This window comes from Montipora capricornis, chromosome 2, assembly GCF_036669925.1.
Source record: "Montipora capricornis isolate CH-2021 chromosome 2, ASM3666992v2, whole genome shotgun sequence".
Classification (NCBI taxonomy): Eukaryota; Metazoa; Cnidaria; class Anthozoa; order Scleractinia; family Acroporidae; genus Montipora; species Montipora capricornis.
Genome location: NC_090884.1, coordinates 35,486,131 through 35,491,916, shown reverse-complemented (window position 1 = coordinate 35,491,916; position 5,786 = coordinate 35,486,131).

Below are 5,786 nucleotides of genomic sequence, written 5' to 3'. Positions count from 1 at the left end.
AGCCTCGCTTTCGTGTATCGGCCGCCATATTTGCAATCGGTGTATTGGGCCTGCTCCCAATTACAACTGAGTGGCCGTCGCGCATTGGCCATTTTCGAAAATACCATAATACTCTTTGTTGGTCCCTTCAAATTTTTCTAGTTTCTCTTGGTCTTGCAATGATCCCAACAGAAAACAAAAACAATTCTGCAAAATTTGGAGGGACAAACAAAGACTATTGTAGTATTTTCGAAAGTGGCCAGGAGCCCATCTGGAGCGTGCAACTTCCATACAGCGTCTGTGAAACGGCGTTTTCACAAGTAGGTTTATTTTTAGACTAGCCCTTCCCGCGAATTAGGTAAAAAAACAAAGGCAGTTCCGGTTCGGTGACCCTATGACGTCAGCTTAATTTCTTGTAATTGGTCATCGGGCTCCTGTGGGAGTCTCATTAGCGGGAAATTCAATCTAAAAATAACCTTACTTGTGAAAACGCCGTTGCACGAAAATAGGTAAGTTGCACGCTCCGGGTGATGGGCTCCTGAAGTGGCCCATTGCACCGGCATCATTGAAGCCGCCTGAATTCTTCAGGCGTCTATGTATACCCCTATGTACCAACTCTATGTACCCTTATATGCCCTTTTATTAAATTTTCGACCTCGGATCTTGCGTTTCAATTGGTAGCTTTCTTTCACTCGATGTCGGTTATCAGCTCATTTACTATATACTCAAGAGAATATCGCGTTTCTAATAAGTCAATGACGGATGCATAAATAGCTTATAGAGTGTTCTCACGTGACGTCACGACGGCCATGCTGGTGTGACTAAACAATGGAACGGCGGCCATGTGTGTGTACCCAACTCATCCTCCGGGATAAATTAACTAAAAATCGTGTGAACTTGCTCGTGCATTTCGTGATTTATGGTTAATTGTGATGTTTTGAAAGTTTTCAAAATGCACTCACCTACGTTTCGTGCAATTTTGAGAACCATCAAAATGCAACTAGTTCCCATAAATCGTGAAATACATTCGCGTCCATACGATTTCCTACACATACTCTTGTATTACTCTCTACGTAGAGGAAATCGTATTAACGGGAGTTCATTTCGCGATCTACGAGTGATATTTTGAAAGTTCCCAAAATTCCCAAAAACACCTTGCGGAAAAAGGGAACGTATAACCCCACCAACTGCGGTGCCCCTAACTCCTGGGGCAGAGTGACGATAACTTCACTTAACGCAATGATAAATTTCTGTAACTATGTTCTTCTTTATAAGTTGCTTTCTAATGCGCGCTCGTTATCATGATATCTTTACTCTCTACTTATTCACTTACAAGTTTTTTCTATCGAGCGCATCTTTATTATCACCTTTTGCTTTATAGTTGTAGTAAAGTGTTCAAAAAGCACCCACACACCAACATATGGTATAATATAGGCCACTGTATTATAAGCTTTATGGCCATCTAATTATTCGTATGTAAGTCGTTTACTGATGTGCGTTATTACTGTGACATATAATATATTCCACTTCATTAAGTCATACGTACGTTGTTCGCATGATATTAATCTGTAGTTAATAATTTACATACGAGTTACTTGCTGAGGCGCGTTTGCTATCAGGTTGCATATTTTGCTTCTGCTTTGTAACTTACTGAAAACCCATACTGGTCAATTGTTATAAACATCTACTTGTTAATTTGAATGTTTTATGCTGATGCAGGCACACAACTATATCGCGTGATATTTTTGCACTGTACCATCTAATTATTCACTTGCAACCACCGCGCGCACACCATCATGTATAATATTGATACTCTCTTCCTAATTATCAGTAATATACAGCACGCACAGAACATCTAATGATAAGTTATTGTTACCATCTTATTCTTATGTAACTTATCTACTGGCGCGTTGTGAACATCTACTTGTTCATTAGTAAGTTGTTCGCTGATGCGCGTGCAAAAGTATATCAAATTATATATTTGCAATGTACCCTTAATCACTCACTAGTAAGTTATTTACTAACGCGCGCACATCATCATTCCATGTGAAATTATCATCCTCCCCTTCAACTGAAGTTTTTTGAAGTTGTCTAAAAAAGCTCGCATTATCATATCGTAAGATATAAGCCACAATATCGTTAGTTTTTTGTAACTATGTATTTATTCATACGTAAGTTTATTATTAATGCGTGCATTATATCATGTTATTACAATATGCTTATTTACTTTCAAGTTGTTTGCAAACGCAGAAAATATCATCACTTTTGACATTATAAGCATCTAGTTATCCATATGCGTGTTTACCATCGTTAATGTTATTATCTTCCTGTACTTACTTATTAGTAGCATGCAACACAAGCAGACCTTTTCAATTATAGTTTTTGTGACCATCTTTTAATTCGTATGTGGCTTATCTTGATGCGCGCACGCTCTCATATCATATGATGTTATGCCTCTTCCCTTAAGTAAGTCATAAGTTCTTTTAAGAGCTCACTCAATCGTATCGAACAATATTATTGACCTCTAATTGATGATATACATACGAGTGGCTTGCTATGGAACGTTTGCCATCGTGTCGTGTGATATCCCCTTCTGCTCTAAATTACTCACAAGCTGTGTACTTTTGCGCAAACACCATGATATTCTAACAAGGTACCATAAACATCTAATTATTTGCTGATATGTGCTTCCACAATTATATCCTATGACATTGTTACACTGAACCCATGAATTATTTACTTGCAGGTTGTTTATTCACGCGCGCACACCATCATGTCATGTGATATTATCCCCCTTACTTTAAAGTTATGTGTAAGTTGTTTGACAGATGCGCGCACCACAGTATAGTATGATATAATTGACCTTAAGTTATTCAACAGCGCATTTGCCATCATGTCATGATATTGTTTGCCTCTACTTGTTAAATTACCCACATGTTACATTTCAACTCGCACAAGCCGTTCAATACCAACAAGGCATTGGTGATGTCATTTATTTGTTCAATTGTAAATTGCTTACGGACGTGCGCATACTATCACATTGCATGGTCATATATACCTTGGTAAATTGTTAACGCGCGTTCGCTGTCAAGTCAAAACCTGAAGATAAAACGATCTACTTAATAATAGGGTGCTGTAAATGCGCGCGTATTATCTTATTTTGTGATATTCTTACACCCTACTTATTTCTTACCCTTTACTCATTATTTAGCTATTTAGTATTCTTCTTTTTTATTTTTTACCATTTATCTTACATACAGACTTTTATCAGCTGGTTGGTGCTTTAGTTATTTTTAACACCTTTTTAAAAGTTAAATGAGCAAGGCTATTTTCAACATTTACCCTCAATTTTGTAGATATCAGATGACTTTGATATAGGTGTTGGATCAGTCTTTTGACAAGAAATTGCGAGCGATATCAGCAGTAGATCCTAGTTAGCTATTTAACTGATATCAATAAAAATGCACTCCTAACCCTAATTTTATTTTTTACGGAAATGATCAAATGAGAGAACTGTTTAAGGTTCATTGTAGCAACCACAGCTTTACGGTCTTCATCCAGAAAATTTAGAGTCGAAACTGCGTGCCGGTGTTGTCCTCTCACCGAGCACTGATGAACCTATGTTTTGTGCAATGTCGAGCAGAACTCTTGGCTAAAAATGAAGTAGATCGGTGCAAATCAGACTTGAATTTAAATAAAACCTATTCATTTCAACATTTTGCTTCCAAGATTCACATGTCGGAACAATACCAACCATAGGGAATCAGGACGGCTTAGTGGTTATCAACCCTTCCACCTCTACAACCCGGGCTCAACCCTCGGCCCGAGGACGTATGTTGGCTGAGTTTCAGTCGATTTCAATCTGACTCCTAGAGTTTTTCTCTGCGTACTCCGGTTTTCCTCCCTCATCAAAATCGGCTCTCAGTCAGTTACATCCAGCTGCGGGGAGATACCCTCGATAGGGATAACCTCTGGTATCCTTCCCTTTCATTAGGGTGAATGAAAAAAGTGGGTATTATTACCATATTATTCCTCAGAAAATTTCACCATATTCGTTCTCTTTTTATAAACAATGATCAAATCTTTCGGGAATTGCCACATGCATGATTTACACTAGGAATAAAACAAAACTATACGAGCGAATTGTGATTGCAAAATTCGGTATCCAGAAAGGAGGAGCAGCTATCAAAAGCATCATCGATTATCGTGGTACGATTCTTGGACAGATAGGTAGGTATACACCATATTCCAAAATTGCCGCCATGGCAGTATTCATTTGTTTGCTTGCAAATTAAATTAGCCCTTGTTGCCTTGTTCTTAGACTTAAAATTCAGAAGAATATTTACTCTTGAACGAGCGCACAAGGGCTAATTTGCAAACAAAGAAAATAATACTAAAATGGTGGCCACTTTGGAATAAAGTGTACAGCCGATGGATTTTCAGTTATTAAAGATGATCACCACATTTGTCATAAAATCTAGTTTTTCGTACCTCATGATCAAGAACCAAGATCAGCAACTCTTCATAGAGTTTGTTGCGGTAATTAAGCGGCCTTTGCCCTCTCTTCCTTCATAGGCGGTATATCTCTCTCTGCTGGTTAATTTTAATTTAGTTTTCAATTTCCAAGTTACGAAACTTTTAGGAAAAAGAGCTATCACTGAGCATAAAACAATGACGAGGGTAATCGTTGAAAGTTTGGAGCTTTTGAGCCTTTCTGGGAGAAGAACTCGATCTCTCCTCCTTTAATTAAATCCGGAAGGCTTCGATCTCTGTCGCTTTTAAACACATCGTTTTTCTTCTTTTTGCAAAGGACATACAATATATAAAGTAAATTTAACCTGTTAATTTCTCTTTATCATGCCGGATCCTGTAGCGAGTTAAAAAACGAAATTAGTTCTCGGCATTCATGTGACGTATTCCACGATTTTCTTCCCAATATATGAATATCCCAAACCCCTATCGAAACACCTGAATTGAAAAGCACCTATGAAGGAAAACAACGATTCCTTAGTACTTATATGTCGGGTGTTCATTGAGTATTAATAAGTCAGGCTGCCAACCCTAGGTTGAGTGACCTACCAGAGTACGTTAGTATTGGGTTTAGTAGTGGTCTGCACCCCCCCCCCCCCCCTTCCCCCAACCCCATGAAGTTGCTCTCAAAATTTATCTGTATTAATACAAAAATATTGTTTAGTGATCCAAATATTGCAGTCATAAACTGAATTACATTGGTAATTTATGAAATATACTTTTAACACGTACGAACAATTGTGGCATCTTCTATTAGAAACTTTTAAGTTTCTAATAGAAGACGCCACAAATGATTTCTTAAAACGTTCCGAGTAGTAACGTGAAGGGGGTAGTTTCTAAAGAAACTGTGGTGCTGCGTCGGTGGGGAAGTAGTTAACAAAAATTTGGTTTTATCAACGGAGTTGATAATGTAAATTGGCCACCGTAGCTTTTAGAATCTCTGTACGGTGGCCAATTTACATTATCAACTCCGTTGATAAAACCAAATTCGAGTAGTAACGTGGTTGACTAAATAGTCTATTCTTCTTCAGTGAATAGTAGTAATTAAATGCTGGAAGAAGATTGTACAACTTTTTATGAGGATCTTTAAGGATGTGAATAAAAAGTTTCTCGCATTGTACCTGTCTGCGTTAAGCAAGGGATGTCAAATTGGAGGCTTGCATTTTTTTTCGTAAGAAAGGCCGGGGCCGTAAATGATCGAAAGAGCACGCTTTCGGGTGATTTCAATTTTATTACGACTAACATACGGCGGCAAAGCGTTGTGGTGCACGGGTGAT